The sequence below is a fragment of the Rhinopithecus bieti genome, unplaced genomic scaffold (assembly GCF_001698545.2).
Source record: "Rhinopithecus bieti isolate Rb0 unplaced genomic scaffold, ASM169854v2 scaffold_16990, whole genome shotgun sequence".
Lineage (NCBI taxonomy): Eukaryota > Metazoa > Chordata > Mammalia > Primates > Cercopithecidae > Rhinopithecus > Rhinopithecus bieti.
Genome location: NW_016808832.1, coordinates 611463 through 634760, shown reverse-complemented (window position 1 = coordinate 634760; position 23298 = coordinate 611463).

Here is a 23298-nt window from a genome sequence, read left to right as displayed (position 1 = left end):
TTTTTTTTTTTTTTTTTTTTTTTTTTTTTTCTGAATATTTGTAACTGCAAGGATCTTTTATGTGTATTTTCCCTTCTAATTTTCTCCCTCTCAGTGTTAACATGTTAATGTTAATATTTTAACAAGATAAAATCTATAATAATGTGAATTAGCCACATTCTCAGCAAAAAAAAAAGAAATGTTAATATTTTATGATGTATATAACATACACACATACACACACACTTTTTTATTGCTTTTTCTTATAGTGAATTGTAGCACCAGTATATAAGGCAACTTTTTTACATAGTAATTATGGATAGAAGGAAAAGAAAAGAAAAATAATTGCTTATGTGAAAGATACTAATTCAACAAACAAGACACCATAAAGGAATATGAAGAAGACAGGAAATAGAGCACAATCTATATCATTTACAATTTTGTTTCTTGCACCATAGAAGCTAATAATATCTCTCTCAGACAAATGGTAAAATTTGAAACTAAGATATTCTGAATAATTTAACTTGAAAAATATTACTTGAAATATCTGACTAAACAAAAGTGTAGATTTTTGATGTTATTTTATCCTAATTTTCTAATTAATCATGACCTTCTTTTGCCATCTTCACATGAAAATTGGATTAATTAAGATGCTCACACAACCACATAAAAATCTTTGGTAAAATCATTGTAACAAGTGCATAATGGATTCCAAATATGATCACACTCTAATAATCAGAACCTGTGAATATTACCTTAAATGGCAAAAGGGACTTTGTAGATATGGTTTATTTAAAGATCTTATGATAAAAGATCTTGAGATGAACACATTATTAAATTATTGAGAAGGGCTCAAAATACAATCACAGTGTTCTTAAAAGAGGGAGACAGAGAAAAATTTGACTACAAAACGACAAGTAGGGGATGTGGTAAAGATAGTAAGAGTTTGGAGTTATATGAGGAAGACATCATGAGCCAGGGAATGCAGATGACTTCGAGACACAAGATTCTTCCTGAGAACCTCAAAAAACAAAAAACAACAACAACAAAAAAATCAGCAGTGCCTGACTTTGGCCCAGTGAAACAGATGTCTGACTTCTGGCCTCCAGAACTGTATGAAAACAAGATTGCATTTTCTTAGGCTGCCAAATTTCAAGTTCAAGGCATTAAAGAAAGATTAGTAAGTGGTCTACTACTTTGTTTTATTCTTATCTTCCTGCAGAATCATCATCTTAACTCCAAAGATGTGCTCTTGTCTCTTAAAACTTTTCTTTCATAGCCTCTTCTTCTCCCAGTCTTGAAAATTTATGCAGATTTCACATGTTTGAAACTATTAACCCTAATCTTCCTGCTAATTATTGAACATAATCTGCAAGACTTGACCTTCATTGATTTTAGTGGAATACATAAGTTCTGCTTGACTGTCTTAGCCATTTTTATTTCTTCCCATTATAGAAAATTAGGATGGAACTTACAAACCTTTCAGATATTACAAATTTATAATTTTAAAACATGGCCAAAACTCTTAACTCTGTAAGTGAAGCACCAAGTAATTCTGTAGAGACACTCTCCTCTTCATATTCCTCCTCCCATCATTTAAACAAAACAGCACTTTAAATTGTTGTATGTATTAGGTTTGATACATGCCATTTAATTTTTGTAAAGAGTTCCTTGGCATACAAAATTTGACAATGATATATGTTAAATTGATGCCAACAGTCTCCTGTTTATTATCCAGAAAAAAACCTATGTATTGTTTATATTTATTATATAAGCATTAATTCTTAACTTAACTTTTAAAAAACTTACCATTGTGAAAAATGTTTTGTCTTGCATTTACTACATGTAACAAGCTCAATGCCTTTTAGCGTCAAGAAAAATCAGCCTAGGTCCCGCTTCTACTAAACATGGAGAGGAGGGGCAAAAAGCAAATTTCTTCTTCCTCTGAATAGATTTTCATATCCTATCTTAAAACCAAATTTACATCCATTTCAAGCAATTTATTAGGAACATCTCTATCTTAGAGTTTTTTGCCCCTTAACTACTGTGCTCTCCCCATGTTTGGTGACTCACATCTTCCAGGAATATAAAAAAAATTGTACACAGTATGGTTTGAGGCACTATGGGGTCCTTCTTAGAAGATGTTGGCTTTTGACAAAACTGGATTCTATTTCAAGTGTTTGATCTTGGGCAATTTTTAAACATCTTTGTGATGATAATACTGAGTTTCAACATGATTGGACTGAAGGATACAAAGTTTAGACCCTGGGTGTGTCTGTGTAGGTGTTGCCAAAGGAGTTTAACATTTGAGTCAGTGGGCTGGGAAAGCTAAACCCACCCTTGTCTGGGTGGGCACAATCTAATCAGCTACCAGTGTGGCTATAATATAAGCAGGCAGAATAGTATGAAAAGAGAGACAACCCTAGCCTCCCAGCCTACATCTTTCTCCCATGTTGGATGCTTCCTGCCCTCAAACATTGGACTCCAAGTTGTTCCGTTTTGGAAATGACTGGCTCTCCTTGCTTCTCAGCCTGTAGATGGCATATTGTGGGACCTTGTGATCATGTGAGTTAATACTTAATAAACTACCTAGATAGATAGATAGATAGATAGATAGATAGATAGATAGATAGATAGAGATAGAGATATATAGATATATACCATTAGTTCTGTCCCTCTAGAGAACACTGACTAATACAACCTTTATATTTCAATTTCCACATCTGTAAAACAGGAAAAATAGTTCCCACATTTCCAGGTTGTGGGTATAGTAACTGTTTATTGCCAAGTAGGTGTTTCATACATTTTACCTGCTATTAATCAGCTACACAATAACAATAAATATTCAACTGTTTTGTTTGTTTGGGTTTAGAAATAACAAATGTATTCATTTTTTTCCAACAAATTAGTCATTTTTTTTTTCAAAACATGCATGGTAGTTTTTGGGGAAATACATGGGAGACTTGGTTTGTTTAAAAGTCTCTTTTCTAAATGTCCTGAAGCAAATGCACTTTTGAATATGTTGAAAGTGGAGGAAGGAAGAAACCAGTCATGTAGGCAGTTAGGGTGAGTCCTCAGTAAAACTTCTTCAAACCCAAAACAGACTAAAAAATAATCTGCCGGCCGCAGATAAGAAAATACCTGCATCCTTGAATAAACATGCCTACTCTGTGAACCCAGATGAACAAATTCCATTCCTTTTTTGAACACATTTCCCTCTCCTTGGTTCACCTTTGTCTCATTTTATGCACTGCCTCTGGATCGGTCCTTGCCTTTTACTATTTTATGTATACCTATCTTTCTGTGATTGATTGTAGGTTGAATCTTCATTTGCATAAAGTATAATATCACTCTAGCCCTGATTGGTCACAGTCCAAGCCTTCACTTCAGCCCCTAATTGGTTCTTTACACTATCATACCTCTTCCTGAATGGCACTTTTCCCAAGCTTAACCATAAACCAATCAGCACACATTTCCTCTTTCTAAGCCCATAAAAACCCCAGACTCAGTCTCACATTTAGCAACTCTCTTTTGGGTTCCTTCTCCTTTCTGTTGCTTAATAAATCCAACTCTGCCTTACTGGCTCTCTGGCATCTGCATGCCTTTTTCTTCTTGATTAGGGGACAAGAACCTGAAGCTCACTGGTGGTGGGAGTAAAAGAGCTTTACCATTCCCTCTCACTCACCTGAACAACAGGAGTGAAGAAGCTGCAACAATGTAATGAGTATTTTAGAATGAATCCCACTATTAACATTTAACCAATTTTCTACTTTTGTGACAAAATCTAGAGCCAAATGAAAAGGACAATAATAAGTGCCAGATACACAGTTTTTATGAAAACGTTGAGGATATGATTAAAATTGCCTTGAACATTAATGTATTTTTGATGCTGGAAAGGGGAAGTTTTGTGCTAAATCAAAATGCAATCACCATATTAATTGGTAGCTTCAGGTAGAAAAGAAAGCTGTAACTTACTCTATTTTCTTTGGGTACATTAAAAAGTGGATTTAAAAATCACTTAGGCCAGGCATGATGGCTCATGCCTGCAATCTCAGCACTTTGGGAAGTTGAGGAGGGCGGATCACCAGAGGTCATGGTGGTGTGTGCCTGTAATCCCAGCTACTTGGGAGGCTCAGACAGGAGAATCTCTTGAACCTCAGAGGCAGAGGTTGCAGTGAGCTGAGACCGCACTATTGCCCTCCAGCCTGGGCAACAGAGTGAGACTCCTTCTGAAAAATAAAACAAAAAAAATCACTTAAAGTAGCATCATCAGTGAATGATTTTATTACCAAATCTATCCTTTCTTGTTTGACTATCTTACTAAAGTCTGGTTTAGTGATCTTACATCCTTCCTTCCAAATAATAACTGCTCTATAATGGGTTATTAATTTTAATTTAATAAAGGGGGCTAAATTTTGTTAGTAACTTATTCTGAAATTCTACAGTAATCACAGATAACTTTGCTTGAATATATACATTTTAAATTTTATACTTTGCTATTAGAAAAATTATATTGACAATTTTATCATAAAAAAGTAATGGGCGAAAAGTTTGGTGTTTAGTTCAGATGTAGTATTTAGTTTATAAATATATTTCTGATCAATTTTCCTACCTAAAAATTGAATTAAATACTACAAAATTTTTATAACAAAAATATGTTGTTTTGGTTCAGATGTAACTCATTGCCTGGGCAAAATGGCCCTTCTTGACTTTAGAATAAAAGTTTTCCTTTGATCTTGTTTTTTTTTTTTTTTTTAATAGAGAAATATACAGAGTATTTATTAAGGTTCCAAATACTAGATACACATGGCATGTAAATGACACAGTTTCTTGCCATTAAGGAACTCAGAGCCAAGTGAAAATTTTTCAGTAAAAGAAAAAACTATACTATAAGTAGGCCATCTGTGTGGCATATTTTTAGGGCCCTAAAAAAGGAAAATTCCTATGTACAAACCATAATATCTCACAGATTTTAAGTTAGTACCCAAAAATTCTACCACAAAGATTGTTTTCTAAGAAGATGGAGTCATAAAAGTTTTATACTTCCAGAAATTTGCTAAAATGTTAATTAAGAGATTAGTTTTTAAAATATTAACTAATATTTCAGTCATCAATATTTAAGGAAGAACCAGTTTATCAGACCATTTCTCAAATGACTTGTAGATTAAAGCAAGCCTACTGAGAAAGACCCCACAGATGAATAAATAAGGGTCTGATAACTTCAAAGGGAAACATCATCAGCTCAAATCTATACTGTAATTGCCTAGAGATGAATACTGCTAATAAACTTCTTGCAGTTAATTCACAAGAAACATCTCTTTTAAAAGGAGTAAAAAAGTAAAAGAACCCAAGGAAGCTGCATTTTGAAGTAAACCTAATCGGAAAAGAATTATGCATGCAAAGGTACTTTTAAGATATTCTAATCATAATGAAATTATACTATATATTAGGTATTAAAATATAAGTATACCTAGTTTTATTGTGCTTCACTTCATTGTACTTTGCACATACAAGTTTCAGGTACATGGCAACCTTACCTTGAATACGTCTGTCAGTGACACTTTTTCAACAGCATGTACTCTTTTCATGTCTCTGTGTCAAAGTTTGGTAATTGAAATTTTTCATTATTACAGCATCTGTTACAGTGATCAGTGATCTTTCTTTTTATGATTGTTGCTGCTTTTGAGTGTCACAAACCATGCCAACACTTAACTGGTAAATGTTACGTGTGCTCTGACTGTTTAACCAACTGTTTTCTTTTGTTTTGTTTTGTTTTTTCCGTCTCTCTCCCCTTCCTCAGACCCTACTATTCCCTGAGACACAATAATATTAAAACTAGGCTGATTAATAACTCTACGGTGGCCTCTAAGTGTTCAAGTGAAAGAAAGAATCATACATCTCCCTCTTTAAATCCAAAGCTAGAAAGGATTAAGTTCAGTGAAGAAGGCATGTGAAAGCCAAGTTAGGCCAAAAGCTAGGCCTCTTGTGTCAAACAATTTGCCAATTTGTGAATGTTCTCGAAGGATATTAAAAGTGCTATTCCAGCAAAAACATGATTAATAAAGTAAAACATCATTACCGCTGATATGGAGAAAGTTTTAGTGGTCTGGATAGAAGATGAAACCGGCCACAACATTCTCTTAAATCAAAGCCTAATCCAGAGCAAAGTTCTAATTCTCTTCAATTCTGTGAAAATCGAGACAGGCAGGAAAGCTACAAGAAAAAGATGGACTGTAACAAAGGTTGATTCATGAAGTTTAAGGAAAGAAACTGACTCCATAACTTTAAAGTGCTAGATGGAACAGCAAGTGTTAATGTAGAAACTGTAGCAAGTTATCCAGAAGAACTAGCTAAGACGACTGATGAAAGTGGCTACACTAAACAGATTTTCAACATAGGCAAAACTGTCTTATGTAAACAGACATATAGGAGTATCAAAAATGCCTGGCTTCAAATCTTCAAAGGACAGGATGACTTTCTTGTGATGGGCTAATACAGCTAGTGACTTTAAGTTGAAGCCAATGTTTATCTACCATTCTGAAAATCTGAGGGCTTCCATGCATTACACTAAATCCACTCTTCTGTGCTTTGTAAACCGAACAACGAAGTCTGGATGACAGCACATCTGTGTATAGCATGGTTTACTCAATATTTTAAGATCACTGTTGAGACCTACTACTGCTCAGAAAGAAAAAAATTATTTTAAAACATTACTGATTATCAAGAAGGAAGCTAGTCACCCAAGAGTTCTAATGGAGATACACGAAGAGATTAATGTTGGTTTTATGCCTGCTATCACAATATCCATTCTGCAGATCATAGGTTAAAGATTAATTTAAACTTTCAAATAAAATAAATAATAAGACTTTCAAGTCTTACTATTTATAAAATATATTTTGTAAGGCTATACCTTTCATGGATAGTGATTCCTCTGATGGATCTTGGCAAAGTAAATTGAAAACCTTTTGAAAAGGATTAATTATTCTAGATGACATTAACATTCATGCTTCATGAGAGAAAGTCAAAATATCAACATTTGCAAGAGTTGCTAAAAAACTGATCCTATTATAAGGAACTCTCAACTTCAGTGGAGGAAGTAATGACAGATGTGGAAATAATTTCAGTGGAGAAAAGAGCAAGAGAACTAGAATTAGCAGTGGGGCCTAAACATGTGACTGAATGGCTACAACCTTATGATAAAACTTGAACAGTAAGGAATTGCTTCTAGTAAAGGAGCAAAACGAAAAGGTGATTTCTTGAGATGGATGCTGTGAATATTGTTAAAATGACTACAAAGGATTTAGAACATTACATAAACTTAGATGAGAAAGCAGTGGCAGGGTTTGAGAGGATTGACTCCAATTTTGAAAGAAATATTTCTGTGGATAAAACACTATCAAACATCATATGCTACAAAGAAATCTTTCATGAAAGGAAAAGTCAATAGATAAAGCAAACTTCACTGGGTTCTTAAGAAATTGAAAAATCCACCTCAACCTTCAGCCACCACCACCCTGATTAGTAAACAGCCATCAACATTGAGGTCGGATCCTCCACTAGCAAAAAGTTACGATTTGCTGAAAGCTTATATGGTCAATAGCACTTTTATCTCTATAGTATTTTAATTAAGATATGTTTATTATTTTAGATATAATGCTACTGGACACTTAACAGTATAAACATAATTTTATATGCACTGGGAAACCAAAAAGTTCGTGTTACTTGCTTTTTTGGAAAATTTGCTTTATTGTTGTTGCCTAGAACCAACCTGCACTCTCAATGAGGTATGCCTGTGTATCACCTATATCAAGATAAGAATGATTAGAGTCTTCAGAATATTGTTCATTTGTATACCAGCTCTGTGAAGACACATTATTCACTCATGATTTTCTAAAGAAAGGACTGCTGTACAATGTGAAATTAATCTCACCTATGACCAGAACACTTGGGAGCAAGATAGGCAGAGATTGGCTGACTCAATATATAGAGTATTTACCAAGTTGTGAGACATGAACCCATGTACTAATTCAGCTTCAGCAGGTTATAATTATTGTATTTTGTCTACTCTTTGAATTTTGAGCAAATGAAATCCTTATAAGCAAAATATTTTTATTCTCTTAGTAAGATTTCCAGTTATGATCAGTTACTTATAAGCTGAATTTAATTACTCTTGTGTAAATTATAGCTATTTGTATGTGTTCAAAAAAAAATCTCTTTTGTTGTTCACAAAAACAGTTTGTGGATGCTTTTCATTATTGATGCAGATAACAAAGGTTATACTTGTGAGCCAAAAAGAAAAAAAAAAATCTTTAGGAATTTTAACTATGCCAGAATGTCATAAATTTTAAGGTTTCTATTGTCCTGATTATCGACGGTATGTTGTCCAGAGGAAGGGCAGGAACTTATAAATGAAAGTAGTATTCTAACAGTATAATACCACAAAACACTCTCAAAGCCTATAAAGAAAGTGAGCCTCTCCATCAAATATCCATAGACTTTATCTACAAAAATCCATACGTCAGCCCTATGTAATCAGATGTATGTCTGTGGATACATTTTAGAGGATATATTTAAAGAGCAAAATTTGCATGGAAAAACTTCACATAGGTCAGAGCCACATAGCTCTCCTTATATTTTGTATGATTTATGCAGACTACAAAAACTTCTTGCTTCTTTTACTCAGAAAATATATTTTTAAAACTAGTTTTATATATTAGTCAAGGGAGGATTCCATGCTTGAGCCAGATCTCCTCATTTATAGTGTTAGTGGCATATCTCTGCAGTCCTGAAACCTGTGTAACTCACAAAGATGCAAGCACAATGAGCTATAATGCTTTAGGATAGAGCATCAGTTTTATTTTATTGTTCAGTGTTCACTAGGGAAATGTGGTTTTGTTTGCTTGATATACTTTGCCTTTCCAACATTGGCTTCCATTGAATTATTGGAAATCACTGGTTGAGAAACTGTTGATCCACTCCCTGTTTTTTCTGATGATTACTTAGTTGGAAAGTATACTGTATTAGGTCCTGTGTTCCAACCGCCTTGAAGTCACTAATACAAGGTATTAGATAATCAAACACTAAAATTTTCAGCCTATATGACTGAAAGCACTAAAATCAAATGCATTCTAAAAATGATATCCTCCTCTTGCTGGCTATTTTAAATTAAGACGCTTGAAGCATTTTTCACAGCAATCATCAAAACACTCTCACCTCCCCCACTATCTTCTTCTTATAACCTGTTAAAATAACACTGTCTACAATTATGGCATCATTTGTTATGCATGATATAATAGACTGAAAATATAAAGAGGTATTATCATTACTTTTGTCCTTTGTTCTTTCAGGCTAGAGTATTGCATACTTCTTTACTTTGACATTTATTGCTTTTAGATTGGTAATAGAATGGTTTGTGTTGCTCATTATCTTGAATGATGATAATATTAGAGGTTGGGGAGTTCGTGTTCCCTGTTAAGTAAAGTAAAGGCTTTGTATAATTTAGCAAAGGCTATTACAGGACAATTACCCAGAATACAGTTCAAGTCTAATAAAGTTTAGTCATATCCAGTCTTAAAGAGAATATTTCCTATGGTTTTTATGAAATTGGATCTGGTAATATTCATATATACTATTTTCCGTTACATTTCACAAGTCTACTCTGACTCTTTCATAGGTAAAATTACAGCAAAATAATTTGGTGGACAAAAAATGAAAACTTAATCAGCTTTGAATTATTTTATTTAGTAAAATATGTATATGTTGGTAAATTTTAGTCTTTTGCAGCATTAGGAACCAATGCTAAATACTCTATCCTGACACATTACACTGATTTGCTAATTGTTCTCTATGAGCATTTCCAAGTTCTTCATAGCTATCACCAAACATTCCACAAAGTTCAAATGAAAAAGAAGACTTCAACTAGGAAAAAAGATTATTTTCCACAGGGAGTACAGCTGGTAATGTCTGAAAAAAAAGTATGTTTCCCTACAACACTGGTAAATAATACATGGCCCATAACACTGGTAAATAATACATGGAGACAAGTAAGAAGGACTAAATCTCTAACACTTGAATAAAACAATGACTTCAATATTAGGAATTAAAGAGAAATACAAATTTGAAAAGTGATGCATACTAAAACATGTTGGCCAAGGGCTTGATACGGGGCTAGTCACCTGTTACTCCTCAGCCAATTTTTTTTCCAGTGGGGTACACCATTTTCATAGATTTGAACCTGAATATTATTTGTTTAAAGTGAGAAAGTAATTTAGAGGTGAATTCTATTTTAGTGGAGAAGTTAGAAGAACTGGGAGAAAACCCCAATCTCAAACTTATGGAAGTGAGGAAGGGATGCATGCTTTCACTGAAACTACTAGGGCTCTTGGGCTGAAGTTGTTTTGTCAATGTAACCAAATGCAAATAAGAAATACATTTAAATTTACAATAATCGTTGTAAGCTTTCTAATCGTTTATAAGCTCATAAATCTTATATTTATAATTCTATTTTTCATTAGGACATTATTATTTTAGTATAATACTGTTTTGGTATTTTAATTCACTAATGAAATATTTCCTTCTCAATATTGTACTAAAATATAATATTATATGTGTTGGCATTGTTGAAATGGAAATGTTTCTTTTATTCTATTAAGATAATTTGTTATTAGCTCAGTGAAGTGGCTTATTCTTTCAGGAGGAAAAATTATTGAAAAAAGAATATGTGAAAGAAGATAATGTGTTTGAATTCAGCAGATATATCCATAATGTGCTAAATGAGTGTGCTGAATGCTATAGCTAAATGAAATGTGCCAAATGCTATAGCTACTGCTGAACATTTTCCATCAAAATATCGAACGTCTTAAATCAAGAATGTCAAAATTTTAAACTGAAATTCAAATTTTACGTGCAATAATTTTATCAAAAGTCATTTCTTGTGTTTGTCCAGCAAATTTTTAAGAACTAAGCTTGTGATTTTAATTTCTGTAAGCAATGTCTTATAAAAATTGAGATTTAATTTATCTATTAACCTTATGTGTATAACCTATGTGTGTAACCTATGTGCATGAGGGATTGATTTTTTACAATAGTAGGTGAACTTAATTACTATTGAGCAAAAATATTTAAGACACACTGAACAAAATTGTATATTAATTCAAGTTAAGTTGCAAGCCATCTGGCTCACCATATTTTGTTCACTGTGAATGCAATCAGTGTAAGTAATAAACATTTTTCATGGCATGTCTCCATAACAAATGTCTTGTGAAACATCATGCTAATGAAAAGCGCTTTGGAAATTGAACTATATGATATATCTAAGGGTAGTTTAGGTTCTCTAGGGGAAGGTAGACTAAGCCAATGTCAGAGCAACCATTTAGGCATAATCCATCAAACAAATATTAATAGAACAAAAAAACTGACCTAGACAAAAATAGATACTAGGTAGAGTATGCACTTTAGTTGTTTACAGATTTGTAAGGTAGATAAAATAAATATACCTGATAAATGGTATTATCACAAGAGTACACATTTAAAGAACTTGTTTAATTATTACTAGATAATAGCATCCTAAAATTTCACTTAACACAATATATATACTTATTATCTCACAGTTTCTGTGAGTCAGAAATCTGGGTACAGTATAGCTTGGCACTCTGCTTCATGGTCTTTCATCAGACTGTAGTCCAGATGCCAACCAATGGCTGGAGTTTCTCCTGAAGAATCAAGAGGGGAATGATCTTCCAATCTCAGCCTCTGTGGGCACTGGCTGAATTTGATTCCTTTACACCTCTCAGGCTGAGGGCTTCAGTTACTGGCTGTTGGCTGGAGATTTCTCTGAGTTTTGTGCCACATAAAAACCTCCAACATGGCAGAGAAAACTTGCAAGGTAAAAATAGCCATTTCTTTGTAACTTAGTCATGATAATTTGATACCCTCAATTTTGCCACATTACACTGCTGAGAAGCAAGTTACATAAGGGGAGGGGCTTAGACAAGACTGTTGATATCAGGAAGTGAAGATCATTGGGTCTATTTTACGGGCTACTTGCCACAGGAGCTTAGCAGAGTTCATAATCAAGAGATTTTTTTTTTTTTTTTTTTTTTTACTCATGGTGATGAATTCTAGTTGTAATATTTCTTGGAAACAATTTCTATACTTCTTAATGATTACGTTTGTATCAATCACTGAACTAAAAACGTGGTTGAACTTTTCCAATTTATTCTTCCAGGACACCGTAATGTGTGTGTTATCATCCCATATTATAAATGAGAAAGATTAAAACAGACGTATTTATTAATTTACTGAAATGTATAGCCCATAAATAACACATTCAATATTTAAACCCAGATAGTGATTCCACAATCAATGTTATAAATGTTATATTATACAATTTTATAAAAATGTTTGCATTCATACTATGACTTCACCAGAAAAAGAAGGGTAGAAGACAATCAAATTAGGAACATAAAAAAAAGAAGAAGAAGCTTTTCTTCAAAGAAAAATAATTAGATCCTCAATTGGGATATTAAAGTGAGTTGGATAAGATGCAACAAGTATGAAAATGTTAAAAAACTTAGAATGAGGCCGGGCGCGGTGCCTAAAGCCTGTAATCCCAGCACTTTGGGAGGCCGAGACGGGCGGATCACGAGGTCAGGAGATCGAGACCATCCTGGCTAACACGGTGAAACCCCGTCTCTACTAAAATACAAAACTAGCCGGGCGAGATGGCGGGCGCCTGTAGTCCCAGCTACTCGGGAGGCTGAGGCAGGAGAATGGCGTAAACCCGGGAGGCGGAGCTTGCAGTGAGCTGAGATCTGGCCACTGCACTCCAGACCGGGAGACAGAGCGAGACTCTGCCTAAAAAAAAAAAAAAAAAAAAAAAAAAAAAAAAAAAAAAAACTTAGAATGGTCAATATTTCTGAATGGAGTCAAAAAACTTTAAATCCTCAACCTTTCTTTTTATTTCTTATTTCTTCTAAAAAAAAAATAAAAGAAAATGGGATACATGGACAGAACATTCAAGTCTGTTACATAGGTATATGTGTGCCTTGGTGGTTTGCTGCACCTATTGATAAGTTCTCTAAGTTTCCTCCCCTCCCCCTCCACCCCCCAATAGGCCCTGGATGTGTTGTTTCTCTCTCTGTGTCTATGTGTTCTCAGTGTTCAGCTCCCACTTATGAGTGAGAACATGGGATGTTTGGTTTTCTGTTTCTGTGTTAGTTTGCTGAGGATGATGGCTTCCAGCTTCATCCACGTCCCTGGAAAGGACATGATCTCATTCATGTTTATGGCTGCGTAGTATTCTATGGTGTATATGTACCATGTTTTCTTTATCCATTCTGTCATTGATTGGCATTTGGGTTGGTTCCATGACTTTGCAATTGTAAATAGTGCTGCAATAAGCATACATGTGCGTGTCAGGGATTTTTTTCTATAGTTCCTTGGTTCCTTGGCTCCTTTTTAGCTGTACTACCTTTAGTAAGTTACATAATCATCCTAAACTTTAGTTTCTTCAACTAAAAAACATACATAATAATAAAGTCTGACCCACAGAATTGCTCTATTGCTTTGAGCTAAAGTATACCAACTTTTCTGACAAAATTTTTTTGTAAATTTTTTGTAAATAGTACCAAAAAAATTTCCTGGTAATATTATTTTTTTTCCCATTAAAATTTGGGAAGAAGGTAAATGCAAACAAACAAAAAACAAAAAATAAAGAAAATCAAGGACTATTGATATGAAGAGATAAATCCCAAATGAGAAATAAAATACACAATAAATGTAATAATCAAATAGTTACAAAATAACACAACCATATAATACCAGTTTTAACAATTACACTGGTAAAAATTAAATAATTAAGTAGTTCATTCTAGGGAGGGTATCTTGAGACAAATATTCTCATGTAATATTTTTGGAATAATTTTTTATAGGATATATAGTCAGTGCTCTGTATTCACAGGTTCAGCATCCACAGACTCACCCAACCACATATAGAAAATATTTGAATAGGTGAATAAATAAGAGTAGCACAATAATAAAAATAATACAAATAAAACCAATTATGGCATAATAACTATTTACACAGCGTTTATAATAATATTAAGTATTAGAAGTAATTCAGTGATGATTTAAATAATACATTATTAGGTGCACAGGCTATATGCAAATAGAACACCATTTTATATGAGGTACTTGAGCATCCATGTGTTTTTATATTGATGGTGGCTTCTAGAACCAAATCCCCAAGGACACTGAGGGACAATTGCAATCAATTTTACTTATTTTACATTTTATTATGAAAAATGTCAAGCATTTGCAGTAGTAGAGAGAGTGGATGATGAACTGAATATACTCTCACTCCCCTTCGGCAATTACAGATTTATGATCAAATTGTTAAACATTTACCCCTAACGTATACTGTTTTTTCGAAGCAAATTTCAGACATAATATTGGTCCATCATACATTTTTAATGTTTCTCATTATCAGACCTAAAATAATTAAAAGTAATTTATTCATGTTATCAAATATCAAGCTTAGATTTTCCCAGTATCTTTATAATTACTCTCTCTCTATATATAATGTGTGTGTGTATATATATACATACATACATACATATATATATTATATATATATATATATATATATTCTTGGCTCACTGCAACCTCTGCTTCCTGGATTCAAGTGATTCTCCTTCCTCATCCTCCTGAGTAGCTGGGATTGCAGGCATACACCACCATATCCGGCTAATTTTGTATTTTTAGTAGAGACGGGGTTTTGCCATGTTGACCAGGCTGGTCTTAACTCCTAACCTCAGGTAATCCACCCTCCTCAGACTCCCAAAGTGTTGGGATTACAGGCGTGAGCCACTGTACCTGGCCCCAACTTTATATTGTTGAAGAGTGGTCCATGTTATGGTATACCAGAATTTGTTGAATGGCTTACTAGTCTATGGACATTTGCATTTTCCAACATGGGGCACAAAATAAGTAAAGTGACTTTGAGTTTTCATGTATAAGCCCCTTTTTGACACATACATTTTCATTTTTCTTGAGTAAATACCTCAGACTGGGATTGTTGGACAAATGTGTGTTTAACTTTAAATGAAACTGCCAAACTATTTTCCAACATTACTGGGTCATATTGCATTCCTGTCAGCAACATATGAGGGTTCCAGTTGCTCTACATTTTCTCTAACACTTGGTATTGTCAGTCATCATTTCAGCATTCCAGTGAGTATGCAGTGGTATCTCATTGTAGTTGTTAATTTATATTTTCTTAATGATTAATCATGTTGAGCATGTTTTCACATGATTAAGTACACTTGCATAACATCTTTTTTAAAGTATTTGTATAATTTTTAATAAATTTTAATAGATTTTTTTTAGTAATTTTAATTTTGTTTTATTATGTTGAGTTGTAAGAATTCTGTATACATTCTGGATGCAGGTCTATGATCAAATATGTGTTTTAAAATTGTTTTCTCTCAGTTTTTCCTTTCCTTTTTTTTATTCCTTAATGGCATCCTTTAGAGAGCAAAATTTTTAAATGTTGGTTGCTAAACTCACTTATCTGTTAAAATAAGAACAAGATTTTGGTAGATTTTTTTGGAATTTTGCATAGAAATTGTGTATGACATTTATTTCTTTTTCTTACATCTTTTCACAGACCAGGATTCTCAATACAAAATTGATTGGAAGTGGTAAGATTAGACATCCTTGCCTTGTTCCTGGTGTTGGGGATGGAAGCATTCAATCCTTTACCAATAGATGTGATGTTAGCTGGAGGTTTTTTGTAGGTCTGTTTGGTGAAGAAAATCTAAAAAATGAGAATGCTACCTTCTATTCCTTGTGTGCTAAGTGTAATTATTATTATTTTTTAATTCTAAGTTGTTGAATTTTCTAATACGTGTTTTGTACTTTTTGAGGTTGCATTTTTTTATTTTATTTTACTAATATCATGATTACAACTTTTTTAAGATATTACACCAAACTTTTATTCCTGGAATAAGCCATACATGATTATATACATTAACCTTTTTATATATGACTTGATTTTATTTGCCAACATTATATTAAATATTTTTATGTACATATTAATGAGGGATATTATTATGTAGCAATATTTTGTTTTATGTATTTTTCTGGCTTTTGTATGAGGGTAATGCTGGTCTCCTAAATCTATTAAGAAGTGTTTCCTTATCTTCCACTTTTGGAAGATTTTTTGGAGAATTCACCAGTGAAGCTATCTATGCATGAAATTCTCTTAGTGGAAACGTGTTTCTCTACAGATTTAATTTCTATAGTAGACATAGGCTATCTACATTCTCCAATATTTTCTTGAGTGAGTTTTGACATGGTATATTTTTGAGGAATTTGTTCACTTCATATTGTTGAAGATAATAATAAATACTTACTATTAGTTAATATTTACAATGTATTCTTGAATTCCAGTTGTTGAGTTGATTAGCCTAAGAATATTTATTACCACCCTTTTAGTGTCTGGAAGATTTGTATAGATGCCCCCTTTATACTTCTGATACTAATAAATTGTGTTTTCTCCTTTTGTTTCCTTGACCAATTGGCTAGATCATTATCATTTTTATTGATTTATTTCAATGAAAAAGAGTGGGAAGAGAGTGTGATATTGGAGGTAGTAACTGATAACTAAGACTAAGTAAATGTAACTGAAGATAACATTCTTGGGAGGATAACATGACAAAACACACACACACACACACACACACACACACACAATCTAGAGATTAAATTTAAAAGTTCATACCTAGTTATAGTGAGCTACGAGGACCAAAGATTTTCTTTTCTTGGATGTCATTTATTTCCAATGTTGAGATGCTTGACTATTTTTCTTATTGCTCTCTGGTGATGTTTTATTTCAACTTTGCCCAGCAGCAGAAGTGAAGCCTGTCTCTGCTTTAAGACTGCTTTGCTCTATTTAAACTATTTTTTTTAATTAACAGAAATTGAGATACTTTATTCTCAGAGGTGAGGTGGTCTGAAAGGAAAGGCACTACTGAAAAGTGTCTGGACAGAGATAAAATCTATATACTGATAAAAATGAGGGAGATGATTTCTCAATATATATCATTTTGATTACTTCTTTTGTATTTAGTTCTGGACATAACCACTGATAGGATATATATTTGAAATGGATCAAATTAGATTAAACAAGAAGTTTAGTGAAATAAATTAGAAACTTCATGACATATAATTTATCACTAAGATTTATCTAGAAGAAACAAATGTTGGAGCACTTGAGGCAGCTGAGGGCAGGAAACTTAGAGTAAGAAGTACCAGCCACTCAAGAGTTTGCAGAATCACCTATTTAAGCAGTGTACTAAGGCCAATGGGAAAAGAATGGCAAATACAATTTTTAAAAAAGTCATGTACAAAATAAGAAATTGGAAGAAGAAAGATGAGACAATTATGAGATGTGGAATGGGTTGAGACAAAGTACAAACAAATGGGGGAATCAGAATATGTTTACCCTATTGAGCCCTTTGGTAGCCATGACATGCTTATCCCATGTGGCCTTATCCTCTTGTTTCTACTAGATACATGAAGAATGACTGGAAAACTTTGTGTGTGTGTTCATTGTCTGTATATGTGTGTGTTTCTCTATTTTTTGTGTATATGTATATATATATATATACACAATATCACGTAGAATATTATATTTCTTATTCTTCCAATGGGAAGTTGCTTCATCAAGATATACAAAACTTGGCATATTCAAAATATCACACTGAATATGTCAGTGGTGTTGGAAATTATAGAACTTAATAAGCAAGGATTCTGTATAAGATATAATCAGAAACATATTATCTTACATTTCCTACATTTTCTATGTGGGCTGCCATGATTATGGGAAGCAGAAAGAATTCATAAGAGATTGTTGTGATGGCTTTCAGAATCTTGTTGGACATTTTCTTTTTGTTAGTTTTGAAATAAGACATTATTTAACTTTTACAGAATGATGAAATTCACTAACTCATTGCAATCACCCATGACTTTTTAGCTGGAATATCTTTATCTTAATCTAAGTTACCCCAAGATTTCTTCTGAATTATTATTTTTTAAAGCTAACATTACATCTTGGTATCTACAGTGACCTGACAGTATCTGTATTTTCCAGGGTTCTTATCTTGGACCACTGATCTCACATTTCATTCAAACTTTGGTGGGGAAAATCTCATCCCCTCTCACGTATTAAGCAGCCTTTGTGTGTTGAATCACCTAAATGTATTATCTCTAGTTTCCTTCTTTTGACTGGCCTTCAAATACATCTATCAAACCACTTGCTAGATTTTTCTGTATGTGTTAAGTTATGGGCTTTTCAAATTCAAAGTGCTCAAATCTGAATACATCATCCCCTTTCAACTTGCTTCTAGTGTATTTTGCACCTCCTTGTTATCATCTTCTACCCAGGCACTGAAGTTATATGCCTGAAACTTAATTTTGACTTCAGCTTTCTTCCTTCATACATACCCAATTAATCTTAAAAGTCTATATATCTTCTAAATTATTTTAATTTATTTGTTTTTTAGTCCTACTACCACCATGATCATTTATTTCCTCATGGGTGTTTCTAGAACATCTGTAAAAACCTCTTTATCTCTGCTTCCTGGTTTGTCTTCCTCAAATTCATTCTCCATATATCTTTCAAAGTGAATCCTTCTCATTTCAAATCAGCCTGTATCATTTCTGTGTCTATGAGAAGCCAAAGACTCCTTCTCACCTAACGGCAAACAATTTCACATGATTTTCAAGGATTCTTCTTACATCTGAACTCTATTTCTCGCAATTCTCCACTTCAAGCCATGTACTCCAAGCACATTTTATTGTTTTATTGCATGCCTTTGTATCTCCCTCTTCCTAGAAAGCTTTTTCTTCTTCGCAATCATATTTGGTATAACAAACTCTTATTTATTCTTTATGACTCAGATCAAATACCAGGTCCTAGGAAAAGACTTTCTTGATGTCCTGCCCCCACCACATTTTCAGGCTTGATGATAGATTCTTTTTCACATTCCCCTTAATATCTATTCCATACCGACTAGTGCATTGGCCTTACAGCATTAAATTTATCTGTTAATTTGCCTTTCTCAAATAAACTCTGAATTCTTTGAGGATAAGGGTCTGTGGCATTAAATTTTTCATCCAAACAGTTCTTAGCCCAGTACCTGGTGCATATAATTGTTTCATAATTAAATAATGAGTAAATGAAAGAATACCTCAATGAATAAATGGTAAGAGCAGAAGTGATATCACTTTGAATGCTTGAATAGACTAGAATCATAGACTGAAAACATCTAAAATGAGCTCCATGACTCTAATTAAGATCGTATCTATAACCATAATATATTTTATAACTTCCCTTTTTAAAGTACTTCAATGTAGCTGATTTTGTGTTTGTGTGTGTGAGCATGCCAACAATGCAAATAGAGTAATGTATCTTTTGTGATATATGAGAACTTCCATTGCAATTAATTTTCAGAAAATAAAATAAATTCTGCATTTTATTTTCACTGCCTCTCAATCTCCAGTTTAAATGTAGGGATTAAATATTCTATATTTCAATCCGCATTCCTTTGATTCAAAACCTGGCTTTCCCACCTAAAAACTGCGTGGTCTTGGACAATTTACTTAAGCTTTATTTATATTAGTTTCCTCAACTATAAGTAGGAATGTTGATAATCCTCACAAAATAGTTGTTACTATGGTTGAAGAACATTCAATCCAAAATCCCTGTGTTCTTTTAAATACTCCTGAATTTCTAATGCAAGTAGCATTCAGAACAGTACCTGACATCCTGTAATCAGTCAATAAATGTTAACTAGTATTATTATTTTTGTACAGATTAAATGGATTGAATGATTCAAACATATTTGTCATTCAAATATATTTACTATGCTGTGTTAAATTAAGTGATGTCTTAGGGACCTTGAAGGTCTGAAGAATTGCAAATTCCTTATCTCAGTTCTCCTGGAATCTCTCACCATTTATTTCTAGTTAATATATTTGTTTTCTCTTCTTTTTAGTCTTTCAGTTCTCATTTCTTGCTATTTCATATCCTAAGTTCTAACATTATTTCCTGTCAATGAGTTTATTAAGGTATGCACATAGTTAAATAATATAGTTTGAGGGTATGGCTGCTCAACCAAAGAAGAAAATAACCAGGGAAGAAACTGATGAAGTCAAAGTTTTCTGCACCATTTGTGAGATGGCTACTTACTTCAACTAGTCAAGAAATAGTCTGATAACACTTGATGTAGAAATCATCTGAAATTTAAAAGGCTGTAATGAAGGCAAGTTTCTTTACTTTAATTTTTATTTTAAGTTAAGGGGTACAAGTGCAGGTTTGTTACATAGGTAAACTGTGTCCTGGGGGTTTGTTGTACATATGATTTCATCATCCATGTATTAAGCCTGGTACCCATTAGTTATTTTTCCTGATCCTTTCCCTTCTCCAATCTATGTTGCCTTGCATTTATTTATTATTTACACACATTATATATTATATACACACACTTCTTTATATGTAAATGTGTATATATGTGTGTTTGTGTGTCATGGGTTTGTTACGACTCTTTCTTTCCTACCTAATCTCATGTTTAACAGTTTCCAGTAGAAACTTTTACAAAAAAATAAAGTCCACTTCCTTTTTTCCTCAAGTTTTGACTTGTCCCAGGAACTGATCTATTTATTTCTGGAAATTATATTGTGTTACCTGCGTTTTTATTCCTTTCCAAACTAGGAAGGATGTCAAGGCAGCATCTTTGTGGTGTTCTGTACCTGAGAACTCTCCCTAGTAGTCAGCTACCATGGGAGCCTGCTTGGCAGGTGCAATCTAACTTCACAGTAATTTGATCTCATTTCTTCCTACTTTTGTCAACCTTTAACTGTTAATAGTCATTTCAACAGTGAAGGAAAGGAAGCAGAAAAAAAAAGGAAAAGGAAATTTTGCTTATTGGCTTATTAGTCTTATTGATAAGTGCTTTTTTGGTAAAATCACTAGAATTTATAATTAATCTTAATTTATAATCTTAACTAGGACTTTGGTTATCAACATTATCTGATGCACCAACACAAATTCAACAATTTAAATGTTAAAATACATTGGATAAATCTTATTTTCTGTTTTATCTATATCAGAAAACATCAATTAGATAGTTTAATATATTTACTAACAATGTTGATTTTTAATTTTTTACAATGACTGAGAATAGTTCTCATTATATTGCTTCTCTTAATGAGATCTGAAATGTTTAGGAAATTCCAATTAGAGCTTATTTTATTCCATAATATTTTGAGAGCTGCCACCTTTTGAAACAGGTTTAGGGGAGGAGATCTGAAAAATGAGCTTTCTTTCTATAAGTTGTGCTCTCTCTTCTTTTTGTTTATTCCTCTCTATTTAAAGCTTAATTTGTGCCTATACTTTTCTATGACACAACAAACCAATAAATGGAGAAGAAGGTATGATTAACTGATCATATTTTCTTGAAGTACATGAGGCCAAGCACTGACTTTTATGGACTTTTTAAAATTGTGTTAGCTCATTCTTATGGTGGAAGAGTGAGGTTCACCGTGGGAATTAACTCATGAGTTAGTAAGCTAACTTAAAATAACAAATATGTAAATACAGGCAGGAATTATGCTTTTCTGTTATGCTTTTATATTTCACCCAGTTGACTATGTGTAGTCTCCATAGGATTGAAATACCTTCTAAAATAAATTCTTAATCAATTTTGGGGGAATAAACCCATACAAATGCACATGAGGGATTTTATTTTTTCCTATATTGTTCTCTGAAAGGGCTGAGATGTAAATTTTTTGATTTGCAAATCATCACAAAGTTTTATATTTTGTTTATCTCCAATGAGAAATATACATGAAAATATGATTTTAAAGAAGTAAGTAAGCATTTAAGGAAGTGGCTGAAATTATTTTGACAGATTGGAACGACATTTGTGATCATTTTATGAAGTCTGAATGCTAGTAGTTACAAAGAAGAAGATGGAGACAGAGTGCTATTTAAATAATAAAAAATAATGCACTTACAAACTGGAATGACTTGCAAATTATGAACATCAACCAAGACAGTTCATCAGACTTAAATATTAAGCATGTGTTATAGGAATCCATAAAATTTTTGAAAATTAAAAATGTCTCACTAATGTAACCTTGGAAACTATGCAACATTTCATGTCATATAAACAAATATAAATACAATCTGAATACAACACCTTACCATTTTGACTTAAGCCTTAAGAGACATTGTGTTTAATTTAAATTTAAATCTAAATGTGAATAAAATAAACTATTTCTTTAATATTCTAGTTTGTTTTATCATTGTATCATTACTAATCTATAGTTTCTCAGCTCCATGCCTGCTCTGCTGTGCCTTGCTTTCTTGTGCTGAAGCTGACAGCTACACAAATGTTGGCTGTTTGCAGTCGGCTTTCTGTTATTTTCTGTCAATAAGGGACATCAAAGGCAGATTGGAAGGCAGGAGAGAAGAAGAAACTTCTGTATTTCTCTTTGCTGACTGCAATTCTATCTTTACCAGAATTTCAGCAGTTCCTACAGTTTCCGGGTTCTATGGACACACATAGAACCAGACTCATTGTGCTTATAAGGTGCCAGTCGTAGCCCCACTAATCAGTCTGAATTCTAGCTTCTTCGTTCCCCAGTCCTGTGGGTGGAAGCTGCTTTCTGTAGTTAATAATTCTGCATGCAATAAAACCCCAGAAAGCAAGAGTCTCTTTGTCATTTCGTTTCTCCATCCTTTGTGGAAAGAATTCCCTACATTAAACTCCCTTGATTCAAAAGAATTTCATATATCAATTCTGTTTTCCTGACGAGTTACTGTCCTACATAAGAATTAGGCTTTTGTGATTCTGACTCACATATGTTCTTTATTTTAATTGTATTTTCATTTATTTATTATACATAAGATAACCAGAATTCGATTAAACATAATTCTATATATATTTTCCATTGATTCATTCATAGTCTATATTCATTTAGTTAATTTTAAAGTTTCATTATTTTCAACCATGTGATTAGCACTTATAACTCACCATTCAAAACAAAAAATAGTATTGTGTGGTAGCTGAATGATTGTGCTTTTCCACAAATACTGCCAGGCCAGTTGGATATTGATAAGAGAAAAAGTTTACCTCTTACTCTACACTATACACAATGACAGGCGTAGGTCTAAAGTAAAAGGTAATATTTCTTAGCTTTGTAAAAAAAAAAAAAAGATTTATTTTTAATTGACATAATGATTGGACATTT